At 38.5% G+C, this 20,291-nt stretch overlaps 1 protein-coding gene and 1 pseudogene across 5 annotated transcripts in view; one reads left to right on the forward strand and one right to left on the reverse strand.

The window, feature by feature from the left end:
* LARP4 (La ribonucleoprotein 4) overlaps positions 1-20,291 on the forward strand; it is a 171,837-nt gene that overhangs the window by 10,549 nt on the left and 140,997 nt on the right. For 3 of the 5 annotated variants that reach the window (XM_076007252.1, XM_076007250.1, XM_076007253.1), the window contains exon 2: positions 18,612-18,745. The gene's annotated coding sequence lies outside the window, so the exon portion shown is untranslated. Of the gene's footprint in view, positions 1-14,775; positions 14,858-18,611; positions 18,751-20,291 lie in introns of those variants that run through there. The other 2 variants (XM_076007254.1, XM_076007251.1) reach the window with 2 other exon arrangements.
* LOC105869926 (general transcription factor 3C polypeptide 6 pseudogene) lies at positions 7,841-8,549 on the reverse strand (annotated as a pseudogene).

Genomic DNA, 20,291 nt, shown 5'->3' on the forward strand with positions numbered 1-20,291 from the left:
ATTCTGCACCAGTCCTATTGAATCACTGGGGTGAATTTCCAAAATCTATATTGTTAACGACATTCCCAAATCATTTCTTCTGCATAGTGAAGTCAAAGTAGAGTATATTAAAGTATGTGAGATCATGACCAGATGCACATTCTAGACAGAGGTGTTTGGCTACAGTGTGAATAAGAGTTTAGAAGGCAGCCAGGAAACCCATTAGGTGGTGACTGTTGGAATAATCTAGGTGAGAGATGTTAATGGTCTAAAATGGAGTAGGATTAGGATTGGAGAAAAGTAGATGAATTAGAGTGACTATCAAATTATTTGGAAGTTGAATTGTCAAGACTTGATGGTTTGTTTGAATATGGACATGACTTTCCAGGTGTCTAGCTACTGCAACTTTATGAATGCTGGTGCTACTTACTGAGCTGGAGAATGCAGAAAAACTAGCAAGTTCTTGATGAGGGTGGTGATGGAAGAGTAGGAAGAGGAGATACCTAGTTCAATTGTGGCATGTTAATTTTTAGGTGGGGCTTAAGTAGAGATATCCATTAGGCCAGGGGCTCCCAACCTTTGATGAGTTGTATAATTATTTCATTATATATTACAAAATAATAATAGAAATAAAGTACACAATAAATGTAATGCACTTGAATCATCCTGACACCATCCCCCCAGCCCCCAGGCCATGGAAAAATTGTCTTCCATGAAAACAGTCCCTGGTGCCAAAAAGGTTGGGGACCACTGCTTAGGCAACTGGAAGATAGTTCTGGAGTCTAAGAGAAAGATCTCGGTTTAAGATATAGCTGTAGCAGAGGCAGATTTGCTGTGAAGCTGATGAAGCTTAATCTTCATGTTTCTTCTCTTGCAGAGGACTTTCTCTTTTTTGAAACAGTGTCTCATTCTTTTGCCCAGGCTGGAGTGTAGTGGCATGATGATAGCTCACTGTAACCTCAAATTCCTGGGGTCAAGTGATTTTCCTGCCTCAGCCTCCTCAGTAGCTGTAACTCTATATAGGTGTACACTACCATACCCAGGTAACAAAGATTTGAGGAGCTATATTAACTTTCTTAATATAATTAAGAAAGCTTCAGGCCGGGCGCAGTGGTTCACGCCTGTAATCCTAGCACTCTGGGAAGCTGAGGCGGGCGGATTGCTCGAGGTCAGGAGTTCGAATCCAGCCTGAGCAAGAGCAAGACCCCATCTCTACTATAAATAGAAATAAATTAATTGGCCAACTAATATATATAGAAAAAATTAGCTGGGCATGGTGGCGCATGCCTGTAGTCCCAGCTACTTGGGAGGCTGAGGCAGCAGGGTTGCTTGAGCCCAGGAGTTTGAGGTTGCTGTGAGCTAGGCTGACGCCACAGCACTCACTCTAGCCTGGGCAACAAAGCGAGACTCTGTCTGAAAAAAAAAAAAAAAAGAAAGCTTCAGGCCTCAGAAAACTTTGGATTTTGAGCTGTAGGTCAAAATCATCAGCATATAGATGATAACTAAGGTTCCTGAAAAGGATAAGATTGCCTTAGGAGAATGTGTAAATTAAAAGCAATAGAGCCCTTATTATGTTATACACAATTTTACAGGCATGATTATTATTTTAAATTTGGAGTAGATAGAAATCAGGAAAAAAATCTTAGAAACAAGGTAAGAAAGAGTTTGTGATTTTATGATGTGCTCAAGTTTAGTTGAAATTATAAGCTTTCTAATTGGATGTCATGTCCTACCAAAAAAAAATTAGAAGCTTTATATATGTACATTATACTAGGTTATATAAATTTGCCTTTTTGGGTGGGCCTTACAGGAGTCATTTTTGTAACTGTATGAAAAAATTAAACTCCATGTATTTCTAAATCTTAAAAGTGGGATGAAGATTTAAATTGAGAAGCTTTGTGATTTTTATCTAAATACTTTTAGAATCAAGTATATATATATATATGTATATATATATATATATTACATAACATATGTCCTATATACCAGATAAATATATTATTTACTATTTGCCTTAAAAAATTTATTTTAGGCCGGGCGTGGTGGCTCACACCTGTAATCCTAGCACTTTGGGAGGCCGAGGCGGGCGGATTGCTCAAGGTCAGGAGTTCGAAACCAGCCTGAGCGAGACCCTGTCTCTACCAAAAAAATAGAAATAAATTAATTGACCAACTAAAAATATATATACAAAAAATTAGCCGGCCATAGCGGTGCATGCCTGTAGTCCCAGCTACTCGGGAGGCTGAGGCAGTAGGATCACTGAGCCCCGGAGATTGAGGTTGCTGTGAGCCAGGCTGACGACACGGCACTCACTCTAGCCTGGGCAACAAAGTGAGACTCTATCTCAAAAAAAAAAAAAAAAAATTTATTTTAGTCCAATCAATGACCTTTGGTACATTCTTTAAAAATTGTCAGTGAAAGGATATATTTAATAATGTCTCATGATCAGAAATCAATTATATCGAAATCTCTCTCATGAAGGAGGAGGACCATTTTTTGAAAAATCAGTTTTATTATATATATTTAGGCTGGGCGAGGTGGCTCACGCTTGTAATCCTAGCACTCTGGGAGGCTGAGGTGAGCAGATCCCTCAAGGTCAGGAGTGGAGTTCAGAACCAGCCTGAGCAAGAGTGAGACCCTGTCTCTACTAAAAATAGAAAGAAATTAATTGGCCAACTAAAAATATATAGAAAAAATTGGCCGGGCATGGTGGCGCATGCCTGTAGTCCCAGCTACTTGGGAGGCTGAGGCAGCAGAATTGCTTGAGCCCAGGAGTTTGAAGTTGCCATGAGCTAGGCCAATGCCACGGCACTCTAGTCTAGGCAACAAGAGTGAGACTCTGTCTCAAAAAAAAATATATATATATACTTACATACATTAAGATTCATCATTTTTTACTATACATGTTGATGTGTTTTTGACAAATGTATACAGCATTGTAACTACTATCACAATGTAGGATATTTCTGTCATCCCTAAACTTTCTTTTGTGCCCCTTTGCCATCAATCTCTTCTCCCAATCCCTCACCTTGCCCAAAGCAACCACGGATCTACTTTTTGTTGTTAACATTTTGACTTTACTAGAATTTCATATAAATGTATGTAGTCATTTGTGCCTGGCTCTGGCTTCTTTCACTTAGCCTAATGCTTTTGAGATTATCTATGTTGTTGCATGCATCAGTAGTTCATTCCTTTTTATTTAATTAATTAATTTATTTATTTTTAGAGACAGAGTCCTGCTCTGTTGCCCAGGCTAGAATGAAGGGCCACAATCACAGCTCACTGGAACCTTGAATTCCTGGGCTCAAGCAATCCTCCTACCTTAGCCTCCTGAATAGCTGGGACTACAGGCATATGCCACTACACCTAGCTAATATTTCTTCCTTTTGATTTTTGTAGAAACAGGGTTGTGCTATGTTGCCCAGGCTGGTTTCAAACTCCTGGCCTCAAGATCCTCCTATCTTGGCCTCACAAAGTGCTGGGCTTACAGGTATTGAGCCACCTTGCCCAGTTCATTCCTTTTTAATGCTAAGTAGTACATTCCATTGTATGCACATATTAATTCAATATATCAATTCACCGGTTGATGGACATTTGTGTTGTTTCTAGTTTGGGGCTATTTATGAATAAAGCTGCTGTTAGTATTTACATGTCAATCTTTATATGGATATGTGTTTCCATTTATTCTGTAATTACTTAGGAGTGGGATTTCTGGGTAGTATAAAAATGTGCATGTAACTTTTTAAAAAACTGCCAAACTTTTCCAAAGTTGGTGTACTATTTGCATTCCCACCAGCAATGTATGAGAGTTCTAGTTGCTCCCCATCCTCTATTGTACTTTGTATTGCTAGTCTGTTAAATTTTAACCATTCTAGTGGGTGGTATATCTCATTGTGATTAATTTGCATTTTCCTAATAACTAATGATGTTGTGCATCTTTTTATATACTTATTTGCCTTTCATATATGTTATTGAGTGGAGTATCTTCTCAAATTTTTGCCCATTTACTAATTGGGTTATTTGTCTTATTATAGACTTGTAAAAATTATCCATATAATCTGGATACAAGTTCTTTATCAGATATATGCTTTAAAAGTCTTTTCTACCAGTCTATGTCTATTTCTTAGTTTTTCTTAATAGTATCATCAAAAAGCAGAGGTTTAAAATTTTTATGAAGGACAATTTGTCAATTTTTTCTTTTATGGCTTGTGTTTTTTGTATCCCATTTAAGAAATCTTTGTCTTTTTATTTTTTCTCTTTATGCCACCTTGTCTAAGATAAGAAATCTTTGTCTAACTCAGGGCCACAAATATTTTCTCATACATTTTATAGTTTTAGAAGTTTTATAGTTTTAGCTCTTACCTATAGGTCTATGATCTACTTCCTGTTAATTTTTGATACATGGTATGAGGTAAAGGTCAAAGTTTTTCCACATGGATATCTAGTTGTTCCAACACCGTTTGTTGAAAAGGCTGTTCTTTCTCCAGTTGAATTACATTGGCCCCTTTGTTGAAAATTAAATAAATATATTTCTGTGGGTATATTTTTGGAAATTCTGTTTTACTCTATTTAACTATATATTTCTATGATAACCTTATGAAAATAATTTATTTTACTTTGGCGAAAAGAACTCTGAACTTATTCTTGGGCATTATGAAAAAGGGCTGAGTCCTATGCATGTGAAAAATTTGCATTCTTTGCAAACATCTATTACTCTAACTGGAAATATATGTATGCATTGTGAACTAAAATAAAATTTTAAGGTTCACTCCCCACCAGCTGACTGAATGGACCCCCTCATGGCCAAAGATATATCCTAAAACTAAATTGTCTGCCAGGAGGTCAGACAGGCCTCATCATGCCCCTCTCCCTTCTTGGAAACATCCTATGTAACCCATTAACAGGCCAAAGGGTATGCAAGACAATCCTGCAGGTCCTCAATTTATACAACAAATCTATATCGGTGGCAACAACTCCTTATGTTAAAACATTCCAAGCCTTTAGACAAACTTTAACCAATTACAATCCAAAGAATCTTTAAACCCACCTATAACCTGTAAGCCATTCCCCGCCCCAGATGTCCCACCTTTTTGGGCCAAACCCATGGATGCCTCTCACGTATTGATTTATGATTTTACCTGTAACCCATATTTCCCCGAAATATATAAAAACCAAACTGTAACCCAGTCACATCGAGTCCACTGCTCAAGGCCTCTTGGGAGTGGCTCCAGGTCATGGTCCTCAAATTTGGCTCAGAATAAATCTCGTTAAAATTATTTTACAGAGTTTGGCTTTTTTCCGTTGACAGCATTAAAGATATTTTCATGCAACTAATTCCTAGGATAGTAAGTTATCATTGTAGTGAATATACATTTTTAGGTATAAGAAGTAATTAGGTATTCTTTGCTTATAGCTTCATTTTTCTCAGAATATGGAAAAGGGAGTAAAGTCTTGTCATGGGGAAATCTTTAAAATAACCTGAACTATGCTTTATTAAAGAAGAATGAAAGACCTGAAAATTTCAAAGGGTAAAGCAGAATAAATTCTGTTCTTTGGGAACAACAGTTAGCCACATAAATACCACAAATCAAGGAAGGGGATTTCCTGACTTCTGCTTCCAAGCAATTCCAATAAATGAAGGAGGAAGTGATTTTCTTTTTTTAAAAACTTATTGTTGGCAGGATTAGCATACTTCCTTTCACCCCTAGGATTTTAAATACATGTACACTAATATTCCTGCACTTCATAAACTTTAGGGATTTTTGTCAGATTCTGAGTATGCAGAAAGTTAAATTGTTTCAGTAAAAAGTAACTCTTGTAGAAATGTAGAAATGTTACAAATGCATTTCTAAGAGGGAAGAAAATATCAGGCATAAACACTTATTGGGAGGGATCCCTTACTCTGGTGGAATAAATGTAGCTTTGAAGTCAAAATTCTTTTGTATTCTGTCTCTTTTACTTCTTAATCTTAACTATGAGTCAGGGGGCAAGTTTCTTAGTTTCTCTAAGCCTCAGCTTCTTACTTTGCAATAATTATACTTGGTTGACAGTGTTATGAAGATTAAATTAAATGACACCTAGTACTCTGCTTAGCATATAGTACCCACTCAATAAATATAGATCCCTTTCTCACTTCTCTCAGGCAGAGTAGTTTTTTGAAGGTAAATTGCATACCCCAAGCCGGGTGCGGTGGCTCACGCCTGTAATCCTAGCACTCTGGGAGGCTGAGGCGGGCGGATTGCTCGATCAGAAGTTCGAAACCAGCCTGAGCAAGAGCGAGGCCCCGTCTCTACTATAAATAGAAAGAAATTAATTGGCCAACTAATATATATATAAAATTAGCCGGGCATGGTGGCGCATGCCTGTAGTCCCAGCTACTCGGGAGGCTGAGGCAGCAGGATTGCTTGAGCCCAGGAGTTTGAGGTTGCTGTGAGCTAGGCTGACGCCATGGCACTCACTCTAGCCTGGGCAACAAGCAAGACTCTGTCTCAAAAAAAAAAAAAAAAAAAAATTGCATACCCCATAGCAGAAACTGATGTGTTGGTTCTTCCTCATTCTTTTTTTTTTTTTTTTTTTTTTTTTTTCACACAAGCCTTCCAGAGATTCCTCATTCTTTTTAATAACAGAACAATAGAAGTTAGGAAAGTACTGGAGGACAGGCAAACACCTGAGCTCAGGGATCAGACTGTAGGATAAGAAACTAGTTCAGCAGGAAGTGTGCACTCTCAGCCCACTAAGGATCATATGCTCAAGGTGTCCAATCCCATCTCACATGTTTAATACCTCAAATGTCACTTGATGGTGGAAGGCTCTCTAGGGAACTCTGTGAGAACAGTACCCAGCTGTAGTGGAAGGCTCACCTGAGAGCACCTTTTAGTTTTTCTCTATCCCTCTTTGTCCTCTTGTAATTTAATTATGTCCTTTCTTGCTTCAGCTTTTAAATTCAAAGACACTTATTATTAGTGTCTGTCACCTTAAATTACCAGGTTCTGGCTCTCTTCACCTCCTCCCACCTTTAGCCTACTGCCTAATTTAAGTTTGCTTCTGGTTCCTCCTCCCATCTACCCAACACACCTGACCTTTCACAATTAATTTTATTCCAAAAGGCAGGAAAAAAATTTTCAAAATGCCCTGGTTATTTATTGGGGAGGTCTCGTAATCCCTATTAGCAACAACAAATTCTCAGTTATGTTTGCAAACATCTTAATATACTTTATTGATTGTGCGGAAAAGTTGTCAATTTTTGTTTTCAGAATATAGGCCAAAACATACAAAAGTCTCATTTAGATTGGTCATACTAACTTATAGTTTTATCTGTGTAGCTATTCCCATTTTGAAGAACAAAATGAAGATTACACTTCCTATATGCTGTTTATATATACTGTTTATGCACTATATACCATATATTGTTTATGCCCCAAGAATATAAAAATATAAAAATTACAAGATTTTGGCCTTTTTTTTTTGAAAGCTACACAGCCAATTATTTTTTTTTTTTTTTTTTTTTTTTTTTTTTTTTTTTTTTTTTGAGACAGAGTCTCGCTTTGTTGCCCAGGCTAGAGTGAGTGCCATGGCGTCAGCCTAGCTCACAGCAACCTCAAACTCCTGGGCTCAAGTGATCCTTCTGCCTCAGCCTCCCGGGTAGCTGGGACTACAGGCATGCGCCACCATGCCCGGCTAATTTTTTTTTTTTATATATATATCAGTTGGCCAATTAATTTCTTTCTATTTATAGTAGAGACGGGGTCTCGCTCTTGCTCAGGCTGGTTTTGAACTCCTGACCTTGAGCAATCCGCCCGCCTCGGCCTCCCAAGAGCTAGGATTACAGGCGTGAGCCACAGCGCCCGGCCTAACAGCCAATTATTTTATATAAAAACTCTATAAAGTTCATGACTAGTTATTATGAGAAACATTTCATCTAGGAGTGATTTCTAAGGCAGCATCTTGAGTTTCCATAAAAACAGAACCTTCTGTCTCAGAAGGGATTTCAATAAGAGGACCAGAATCCTCTATTTCCAAGTGCAATGGCTTCTCCTGTTCATAACTCAGGTTTGAACTGTCTTTCATGTGAATCTCTTGCTCTTCCAACTGCAAAGGTTTATCTGGGGCTGGAGCTACCACTTCTTCACCTTCATTTTCATGCAGAAAGCTACAAATCATGTTGGGTCTATAGAAGTCATTATCCTTGATTTGCAGCCATTCCACCCCACCTATGTTTTCTTCTTCCTTCTTTTCTGTCAGAAGAGTTCTTGTCATGCTGAGCTTCTTCATTGTATGGCATTTATATTTTAGTACTGTTTTATTATTGCCTTCTGCATCTACATGTTCAACATTTTCTTCAAATATAACACAAGTTCCAAGAGTATCTTCATACTCCCCAGCAAAGACATAGCTGTCCACTTGCAGAATGGGCCTCTCAGTGTCAATTCCCAAACCTTGCATTTATTTTCACATTTTGAGAGAAAGTCTGAGTCAATAATTCCTGACAATTCCACCAGAACCAACTGCTCCTCTTCTTCTTCTTCTTCCTCTTCTCTGTCCTCTGAACTCCGATCCTCGGTTGCCGCCATGGCCCACACCTTCTTGGCACCTCCCGCCCACTCAGGATTTGGGCCTTATACTTAAGTTGCAAGGAAGGCAAGCTAGGGTTAGAATTCAAAGTTCCTAATTCCATTTTTTTGCATGTATAAAAATTCTGTTGTATGGTACATTGGATCTATCTCAAGCATAAAAATACACAGAACCCTTTCTCTCTACACATTTCTCTTGTGTAGATAAAATCTACACAAGAAACTTAGTCTGTAGTTAAAGCACCTAGCCTAGATAGCTTTGTGTTCTTCCAGATTTTCAAAGATTAGATTATTTAAATGTTACATTAACTTTTCCAGAAGAGAAAAAGTGGAAATATTCTCCAGCTCTTTCCATAAGGACATAATAACCTCGATACCAAAACCAGAGAGGGAGAGAAAGAAAATCAAAGGCCAATCTCACTCATTATCATAGATACAAAAATTCTAAATAAATTGTCAGTAAACCTAATAAAGCAGTGTATTCAATGATAATATGCATGAATTAGTTGGACTTACTCCATGAATACAAGAGTGGTTTAACAGAAAACAAATCCTGGCCAAGTGTGGTGACTCACACCTGTAATCCCAGCACTTTAAGAATCCAAAGCAGGCTGGGCACAGTGGCTCACGCCTGTAATCCTAGCACTCTGGGAGGCCGAGGCAGGTGGATTGCTTGAGGTCAGGAGTTCGAGACCAGCCTGAGCAAGAGCGAGACCTCGTCTCTACTATAAATAGAAAGAAATTAATTGGCCAACTAATATATATAGAAAAATTAGCCGGGCATGGTGGCGCATGCCTGTAGTCCCAGCTACTCGGGAGGCTGAGGCAGAAGGATCACTTGAGCCCAGGAGTTTGAGGTTGCTGTGAGCTAGGCTGACGCCACGGCACTCACTCTAGCCTGGGCAACGAAGTGAGACTCTGTTTCAAAAAAAAAAAAAAAAGAAGAAGAATCCAAAGCAGGAGGATCACTTGAGGCCAGGAGTTAGATGATGTCACTGCTATCTAGCCCAGTCTATAGAGTGAGACCTTGTCTCCAAAAAACAAAAACAAAATACATAAAATCAATGTAAGTTACCTATTAACAGTTGGGGGCGTGGAGCTATCATCATCTCAATAGATGCAGAACAAGCATTTGAATCCAGTACTCATTTGTGACAAAAGCTCTTAGCAAACTTAAAAGAAAACTTTCCTAATTTGTTAAAGGGAATCTACAAAAAAACATATATTGAAAAACATTCACAACATTAACTCTTCAGAAAATTCTCTCTAAAACCAGGAACAAGATAAGGATGTCTACTATTACCACTTCTATTCAGCATTTTACAGGAAGTCCTAGATAGGGAAGTAAGTCAAGAAAAGGAAGAGATATAAGAACTGAAAAGGAAGAAACATTGACAGGTAATATGTTTATCTTCATAGGAAATACCAAAGTATATAACAATAAATTATTGGAAGTAATAATTGAGTTTAACAAGGTAGTTTGGGCATAAGATTAATATACAAGATTAAATCATTTCTATACTTCAGCCGTAATAGGTGAGAAAACATTTCAAATATCATTTACAATAACATCAAAAATACTCAGATTTATTCCTACATACTCAGATTTATTCCTACATATTCAGACCAGCCTGGTTCTCACAGAGAGACCCCATCTCAACAAAACAAACAAAAAATTTAGCCATGCATGGTGGTGGGCCTGTCCCAGCTATGTGGGAGGACCACCTGAGCCCAGGAGTTTGAAGTTGCAGTGAGCTATGATATGGCCACTGCCTTTCAGCCTGGGTGACAGAGCAAGATCCTGTCTCAACAAAACAAAACAAAACAAAACAAAACAAAACAAAAACAACATTTTAGGACTAAAATGCTGGTCTGAGTATGTAGGAATAAATCTAGCAAAATATGTATAAGATATTCATGAGGAAAAATTTTAAATTTTATTGAAAAACATTGAAGAAGATCTTGGAGAAATATACCATGTTCATGTTAGGAGGACTCAATATTAAAAAATCCATTTTCTTGAATTGATTTATAAATTCATTGTAATTCAATTAAAATCTCAATCATATTTTTCTAGGAACTTGACAAGCTGATTCTGAAAGTCATAGTAATGAATGCACAATGTAGAATTGGCACCAAAATAGGTAAATCAATTAAATAAAACAGATCCCATATATAAGGATTAATTTGATATATAATTAAAGATGACATTTCAGATTACTGATTGATGAGTTATTCAATAAAGGGTGTTGGGGAAATTGGCTATTCATGTGAAAAAATAGGAAATGCCATTTCTTTTCTTCTTTTTTCTGAGATGGTCTCACTCTGTCGCCCAGGCTAGAGTGCAGTGGCATCTTCATAGCTCACTGCAACCTCGAACTCCTGGGCTCCAGCAACCATCCTGCCTTAGTTTCCTGATTAGCTGGCACTATAAGTGTGCATCACCATGCCTGGCTAATGTTTCTATTTTTTATAAAGACAAGGTTTCACTTTTGCTCAGACTGATCTCTAGCTTCTGGCCCCAAGTAATCCTCCTGCCTCAGCCTCCCAAAGTGCTAGGATTACAGGCGCAAGCCACTGTGCCTGGCCCCTGGTAAAGTGAATGATACAATCACAGCCCACTACAACCTCCAACTCCTGGGCTCAAGCAATCCTCCTGCCTGCCTTAGCCTCCCTGGCAGCTGGGACTACTTCAATTTATTAAGTAAATGATCTCTAAGGAAATATCCTCATTCTTTTTCCCTTAACTCCCCATAATATGACTTGGAAATATATGATTTATGGTTATTATATTTATTGAAAAATATTATTTCTAAAAATGCTTTCATGATAGCTGAATCCACTAGAACATGAGTCAGCAAACTATTTCTGTAAAGGGCCAGTTAGTAAATATTTTAGACTCTGTAGGCCTCATACAAACTGTACACCCCCATCACCTCTCCCTTTCTCCTCCTTCTCTTCACTTTACAATCCTTTAAACTATTTTAGCTTTTGGGCCATACAACATAGGCCATGGGCCAGACTTGCCTCACAGGCTATATAGGTTGCCAACCCTTGCACTAAAACATAATCTGAGCTCTATAGATTTTGTTGAAATGAGCTCAGCCAAGATTAAACCAGTAATTGCTTATTATAACATGATATTATAGATTAAATATTATTTTTACAATCTTAGAAATTGGAAAATTGAAGTAAAGAGAAGTAAAATGACTTATCTAAGGCCAAACTCTGTAGTAGACCTCAGACTTGTTACTCTTTCATGTCATATGTGTTTTACTTTAGTCCTAAAATGTTGTTTTTGTTTTGTTTTGTTTTGTTTTGTTTTGTTGAGATAGGATCTTGCTCTGTCGCCCAGGCTGAAAGGCAGTGGCCATATCATAGCTCACTGCAACTTCAAACTCCTGGGCTCAGGTGGTCCTCCCACATAGCTGGGACAGGCCCACCACCATGCATGGCTAAATTTTTTGTTTGTTTTGTTGAGATGGGGTCTCTCTGTGAGAACCAGGCTGGTCTGAAACTCCTGGCCTCACGTGATCCTCCCCCCTCGGGCTCCCAAAGTGCTGGGATTACAGGTTTGAGCCACCATGTCTGGTGGCCTTAAGATATTCTATCTTTGTAAATAAACTGGGAAAAGTAGAGTAAAAGTAACTAAAATTTTTAGTTATTGTAGTTGTCAGAAATAGTAACATTTTCCAGATCATAACATTAAAAGAAAACCCAGAACTAGGTCCATTGGATATGAGAATTGTGGGGAACACTGGATTGTGTTAAAGCATGTTGGAGTAAATATGTATAATGCCTTCCCAAGGAGTGAGAAAAGGTCAGCAGTCTCATCCAGGCCATATCCTTATGGGAACTGACCTCATCTGGAAGGCAAACTGTTTATTCCAAACAGTTAGATGTGAAGAAAGTTTGTGGTAATTGAGCTCTGGCAGTTGGTTCTAAAATAGACATCCACAGATTCCTAAAAGGAATCCCAGATGTGTTCAATTTCTCTCCTTTCATTGGGACATTTTTTTTCATTAGATTTGTTAGGGAAGTATAGTATTCTGCTTTAGGGTACCTTGATTAGTTTTAGCTAATCAAGCTAATTTAGCTAATTAGCTTGTTAGACAATGCCAAGGTCTGCTAAACCTGGGTTTTTATATAGCAGGTGACTAGAACTAGAACTATGAATTCTTAACTAGTTCATTTACATGGCAGAATTTGGAAGCCAGGGCTTTAGTTTCAGCATTCTTGTATTATAAATTAGTATTTGAAAAAAAGGCTGACTATATTTTTAAAACCTTGATTTCTGTTAGGTAGTTAGTTCATTAATTGAGCAGCTGAACTATTGATAGATAAAAGAAAGAAAGAAAAGATATAGTCTTTTTTTTTTTTTTTTTTTTTTTTGAGACAGAGTCTCACTTGTTGCCCAGGCTAGAGTGCCGTGGCGTCAGCCTAGCTCACAGCAACCTCAAACTCCTGGGCTCAAGCGATCCTCCTGCCTCAGCCTCCCGAGTAGCTGGGACTACAGGCATGTGCCACCATGCCCGGCTAATTTTTTCTATATATATTAGCTGGCCAATTAATTTCTTTCTATTTATAGTAGAGATGAGGTCTCGCTCTTGCTCAGGCTGGTTTTGAACTCCTGACCTTGAGCAATCCGCCCGTCTCGGCCTCCCAGAGAGCTAGGATTACAGGCGTGAGCCACCGTGCCCGGCCGATATAGTCTTTTATAAGTAGCTTTTATCTTAGTAGGAGATAATCACCACATACATACAAGAAGAACTTAATACTTTATATTTATCCTCTTATTCTGTCCTTTGTTTGAGGCTTTTAATCAAGGCAAAGCCCCTCTAAACTCAAGCAGGACCAGGTCCAAATCCCTAAATTGCACTATCCTCTATAAGGTCTTTGCCTTCCAAAGAAGTCAGATAACTTTGTAATGTTCCTATTAGTAAGTCATGCTGACTAAATGTAGTTTCTGTGTATTTCTTGCTATAACTTTTTTTTTTTGGACAGAGTCTCACTTTGTTGCCCAGGCTAGAGTGAGTGCCGTGGCGTCAGCCTAGCTCACAGCAACCTCAAACTCCTGGGCTCAAGCAATCCTGCTGCCTCAGCCTCCCGAGTAGCTGGGACTACAAGCATGCATCACCATGGTCGGCTAATTTTTTCTATATATATATATTAGTTGGCCAATTAATTTCTTTCTATTTATAGTAGACACGGGTCTCACTCTTGCTCAGGCTGGAGTCGAACTCCTGACCTAGAGCTATCCGCCCGCCTCAGCTCCCCAGAGTGCTAGGATTACAGGTGTGAGCCACTGCACCCGGCCTTGCTATAACTTTTTAATCTTCCTTTTCTTGCCTTTCTACATGTGTTGAATGACTACTGTGAAAGCAAGACTCAAAAAGTTAACAGGCTCTTACATGAAAGTATTTTAGTGATTTAAGAAACCTCTGTTACCTGGGCATTGACAGCAAACTATATTTATTTATTTGTTTGTTTATTTATTTATTTATTTGTTTATTTTTAATAGTAAATCCAGCAGTTCATCAGCCAGGAAAGACGTGTTGAGGTTGACATATCTATTAAGGACAGTAACTACCATGGCTTCCATTGGTTTGAGAAAACTTCAGATGCTGCCCTTCTGGCCAGGTGTTTGTGATTTCATATTGTTGGAGCATTTGTTGTATCCTGGGGAGTTGGAGCTCTCTATGAGTTTGCTGCAGTTGAACCAAAAAAGAAGGCATATGCAGATTTCTACAGAAATTATAATTCCATGAAAGATTTTCAGGAGATAAGGAAGGCTGGTATCTTCTGAGTACAAATACCGAGTGGTATATTCAGAGTGCAAAGTGATTTTGGAATATAAAGAATTTCTTTGGGTTGAATTACATCGAAGTTTGTCACTGACCTGTGTTTCTGAGCTATGAATATGTGGGCTAAGGAATAGTTTCTCTTGATAAATAAACAATTAACAAATACTGTAGGGGGGAATAAAAGAAAATCCAAATTTTGCCTTTTGGTATACTATCTGTGGTGGTTTTAAAACATAATTCACAAATTCCTGGATACTCCTCCCTTTAAAATGTGGGACCTTCCCCTTGAAAATAGGTGGTACTTACAGACTTGCTTCTAATGAATAGAATGTGGGAGAAATGACAGTGTGTCATTTCTGAGACTAGATCATAAAAAGCCATTGTGGCTTCATCCTTCCTTTCTTGGATCATCTATTCTGGGGGAAGCCAGCTACCATATCATAAGGATACTCAAGAAACTCTATGGAGAGGTCCATGTGGCCTCCAGCCAACAACTATTAATATGTGAGTAAGCCAAATTGGAAGCAGATCCTCCAGTCCCTCCCCACACCCTCTTTAAAGCCTTCAGATGACTGCAACCTCATGAGAGACCCTGAGCCAGAACCAGCTAAGCTGCTACAGAACTCTTGACCCACAGAAATTGTGAGATAATATGTATGTTGTTATAAACCACTAAATTTTGGAAGTAATTCGTTAGACAGCAATATATAACTGGTATACCACCATGTAACATTTTATAGTAAGGAATTGATGAATTTTTTACCCATTTTATAAATAAGCTCAATAGCCTTGTTTAAGTCTAGATTCTTACTTTTTTGTTATTGTGGTTTGGACTGTCTTGGACTGAGAGATGTATGTATTAAAGTCATTATTAGCATGTTTCTGTCTATTTCTCCACTTTTTGTAAGAAGAGGGCTTTATGGAAGCTGATGCTGTATTATTTGTTGCATATATATTCATGACTATTATATATTCAGAGTTAGTTGTAGCCTTTGGCACTATAAAATATCCTTTATTGTCTCATTTAATGCTTTTCTGCTTGAATGCTTCTTTGTTTGATATTAAGATTATAGCCCTTGTTTGTTAAAATTTGCATTTGCCCAGTATATCTTTGTTCATTCTTTTATTTTAGGCTCTCATAAACAGGACAGAATTGGGTTTTACTGTGTCAGCCAATCTGAAAATCTTTTTCTTTTAATAGGAGATTTAACCCACTTACACATATTGATACAACTGTTATGTTTGATCTCAGTTATGTCATATTATATATGCAAAACAGAATACGTGGTCTTTCAGAAAACTGTGTGTTCAATTTTCTTTGCTATGTGTTGTTTTATTTGTGTGTGTGTGTGCATTTCTTTTGATATTTAGGGAAGCTTATGATTTTGTTGTAATGATTACCTTTATACCAATACTCATATAATACCTTAGTCTCCTTTTTCTTCAGACATTGACGATTAGTTTCCTATTTGGAACAATAATGAAAGACCTTGAAACATCTATCTTCTCCTCTCTGTGCCCTCTACCTTACAATTAAAATTAACTAAAGGCCGGACCTGGTGGCTCACGCCTGTAATCCTAGCACTCTGGGAGGCCGAGGCGGGCAGATTGCTCGAGGTCAGGAATTCGAAACCAGCCTGAGCAAGAGCGAGACCGTCTCTACTATAAATAGAAATAAATTAATTGGCCAACTAATATAAATAGAAAAAATTGGCCGGGCATGGTGGCGCATGCCTGTAGTCCCAGCTACTCGGGAGGCTGAGGCAGCAGGATGGCTTGAGCCCAGGAGTTTGAGGTTGCTGTGAGCTAGGCTGATGCCACGGCACTCACTCTAGCCAGGGCAACAAAGTGAGACTCTGTCTCAAAAGAAAAAATTAACTAAAGTTAATAATATATCTTTATTAATATTTATTCTTCTCCACCATCCAATTAAAAATAACTAAAGTTAATATTATCTTTACTAATATTTATTCTTGTCCTCTTAAATATGCTTTGGTTTATAATATTCAGTTTGTTGACTTTAAATGACATTCTTTATTCCCATTTTTTTACTTATGAGACAACCAGTGAGCTGATTCTACTTTTTCTTTATATTCCTCTTTTTTTTTTGAGACAGAGTCTCACTTTGTTGCCCAGGCTAAATTGAGTGCTATGGCATCAGCCTAGCTATATTCCTCTTTTCTCATTTTTTTTGTTTAGTTATTATTACTAAATTATGAGAGCATATAAAATTTATATACTATTGTAGTGGAGGAAAGATTTTTCTCATCTGTCACTAGGTCCATGGCTGAGGCTCCTATAATAAGACAGATTAACAAGAGAAAAGCATACCAATTTATCTCACAAGTTTTACATAAAATTGGAACCTTCAGAAATGAAGACCTAAAGAAACAGAAGTTGTCTGTTTTTATACTCAGTTTGATGAAATGTGGACAGTCATGGGGAAGTATGATAGGAAGACAAAGGGGTATGATTTAATGGGAAAAAACTGAGGGGGAACTCAGCAAGGCCTGTTTGTTCAGATTCTTCTCTATATTGTCAGAGATAAGGATGTTTCTTCCCTCTGGGCATAGGAATGGTACCTCTCAAATGAAGGTTTTATTATCTGCTTATGGGGAGAAGGGTGAGGAAGAAAGGTGAGAGTGACCTTCTTGCTTTTGCTGTTTTCTCAAATGCTAAGGAATAGTGTGTCCTGAACCCCATCACTGTTCTTATCTCCCTGTTTGTTTTAGTCTTGGATATACTTGTGGTAAATCTAAACACTTACCACTAGTAAGTGTACAGATTGCTGGTTTTCTTAATCCTCTCTTAGTTGGGTACAGTTTGTCCTCATGAAAGACTCATGAGTATAACAGTCCCTGATGTTTTAGCACACTGAAAACTTTTTTTCTTTTTCTTTTCTTTCTTTTTTTTTTTTTTAGAGATGGGATCTTTCTATGTTACCCAGCTTGGTCTTGAATTCCTGGCCTCAAGTGATCCTCCCAAAGAGCTGGGATTACATGTGTGAGCAACCACACCTGGCCCTGAAAACTTTTTTCTATAGGCTTGATAATTATAGGACAGTTTGTTGGCATTCAAAATCCTTAGTGCACATTTTTTCCCTTGATAATATTTTGATGTTGCTTTACTGTTTTATGGCTTTATATATCATTGAGAACTCTGAAGCCAAACTGGTTTGCTATCCTTAGAGAGTGACTTTGTCTTTCTGCCAGGAAATGCAAGTAATTTTTATTTATATTATAGTATAATAATTTTCTAGGATATATCTAAGAGTTAACAAATTTGAGTTTATTTGGTACATGGTGTGACCTTTCAATGTATAGATTCAGATCTTCTCTGCCCCACCACCCACAGAAAAATGTTATTGAATTATATTTGTAAGTATTAATTCTATTCCATTATTTTGGTTTTCTTCTTCAAGGATCCAGAAATATGTATGTTGGATCTTATTTGTTTGATTTCTTTGTTTACCACTTTATTTTTTATCCTTTTTATTTTTGGAGACATGGTCACATTGCTACCCAGGCTGGAGTGCAATGATGTGATCACAGATCTCTACAACCTCAAACTTCTGGGCTCAAGTGATCCTCCAGTCTCAACCTCCCTAGTAGCTGGGACTACAGGCATGCCCCACCCATGCCCAGCTAATTTTTAACATTTTGTAGAAACAGCATCTCACTATGGTGCCCAGGCTGGTCTTGAATGCCTGGCTTCAAGCAATCATCCTACTTTAGCCTCCCAAAGTGCTAGGAGTATAGGCGTAAGCCAGCACAACTGGCTTGTTTTTTTTGTTTGTTTGTTTGTTTGTTTTTTTGAGACAGAGTCTCGCTTTGTTGCCCAGGCTAGAGTGCCATTGTGTCATCCTAGCTCACAGCAACCTCAAACTCCTGGGCTCATGCAATCCTACTGCCTCAGCCTCCCGAGTAGCTGGGACTACAGGCATGTGTCACCATGCCCGGCTAATTTTTTCTATATATTTTTATTTGGCCAATTAATTTCTTTCTATTTTTAGTAGAGACAGGGTCTCGCTCATGGTCAGGCTGGTTTCAAACTCCTGACCTCGAGCAATCTGCCCGCCTCGGCCTCCCAGAGTGCTAGGGTGATAGGCCTGAGCCACTGCGCCCGGTCACCTGGCTTGTTTTTGATCCTTTTAATCTTTGTTTAATTTTTCTTGGCTTTTCTTATTTCTGTCTTCTACAACTTGAGCTATATGTTTGGTCCTTGATATTTGTTGTTGTTGTTGTTATTGTTCATTTAGGTGACATTCCCTGTGATACAGACTCTGAGACAGAGATGTGTATGCATGAATGTTGGAGAGGACCGTTGATATCCACACTTGTGACAAAGTGAAAAGAGGAGGATTGGATAGGAGGAGCAGCGGAACTGCAATTGGTGAGGTGCTGGCAAATGTTTAATAACTGGTTCTGGAGGGTGGGGACCTTTAATTTGTAACATTTGGCAATCTCCAGTGTGTAAATACTTCTATCATGGCTAACTGAAAGTTACCTACATGTCACTGAACATGGAGCTGAAGAGAAATGCATAGTAGCATCCATTCAGATGCAATAGACATAACTTCTAAAGCAGCAGTCCCCAACATTTTTGGCACGAGGGACTGGTTTCATGGAAGACCATTTTTCCATGGATGGGGCAGGAGAATGTGGATGGTTTCAGGATGATTCAAGCGCATTACATTTATTGTACAGTCAAAACTCTTTGCTAATGACAATCTGTATTTGCAGCCATTCCCCAGCACTAGCATCACCACCTCAGCTCTGCCTCAGATAATCAGACATTAGATTCTCATAAGGAGTGTGAAACCTAGATCCCTTGTATGCACAGTTTACAGTAGCATTTGTGCTCCTATGAGAATCTAATGCCCCTGCTGATTTGAAGGAGGTGGAGCTTATATGGTGATGCAAGCAATGGGCAGAGTCTATAAATACAGATGAAGCTTCTTTGGTCACCCACTCATTTCCTGCTGTACAGCCCCATTCCTAACAGGCCACAGACTGGTACCAGTCCTAGGCCTGGGGTTTGGGTACTGCAGCTCTAAAACATAGATAATAGTAATAAATGTAGTAAAATAATTAGAAAATAACAAGTACTGAGTGTTTATTACCTTGGTTTTGAATATAATTTATTTAACTTTAAGATTATGTAATTGAAGTTTTTGTGGTTTTTTTGAGACAGAGTCTCGCTTTGTTGCCCAGGCTAGAGTGAGTGCCATGGTGTCAGCCTAGCTCACAGCAACCTCAATCTCCTGGGTTCAAGCAATCCTCCTGCCTCAGTCTCCTGAGTAGCTGGGACTACAGGCATGCGCCACCATGCCTGGCTAATTTTTTCTATATATATTAGTTGGCCAATTAATTTCTTTGTATTTATAGTAGAGACGGGGTCTCACTCTTGCTCAGGCTTGTTTCAAACTCCTGACCTCCAGCAATCTGCCCGCCTCGGCCTCCCAGAGTGCTAGGATTACAGGCGTGAGCCACCGCGCCTGGCCTGCACCAGCTTTTAACATGGATTTTTAAAAATATTTTTTTATAGGGGGGTTGGTCTTGCTATGTTGCCCAGGCTACTCTCAAACTCTTGGCCTCAAGCAATCCTCCCACCTTGGCCTCACAAACTGCTGGGATAACAGTCATGAGCCACAGCACCCAGCCAAACAGATGGATCTTTTGGAGAGAATGGAGGCAGCTTTTGAGGGGCTTTCCTGGTTTTCTTTTAGCTCAAGAGCTCCCTCTTCTGTTGTTATGGTGAAGAGCAGTTTTCTTAATTACACTGTGCTTTTTCTTACAGTCAAGCTTCCTGATTCTCCTATTCTTTTTTTCAGTGGGGTATTTATTGCCAGGAACAATTATCTTACTTCCCAAAGTACCTCTTTATCTCAAAAGAGACACTTTACAAAGACTGCCACCGTGTTTCTATGAATTTTTCA

Source organism: Microcebus murinus, chromosome 10, assembly GCF_040939455.1.
Source record: "Microcebus murinus isolate Inina chromosome 10, M.murinus_Inina_mat1.0, whole genome shotgun sequence".
NCBI lineage: Eukaryota > Metazoa > Chordata > Mammalia > Primates > Cheirogaleidae > Microcebus > Microcebus murinus.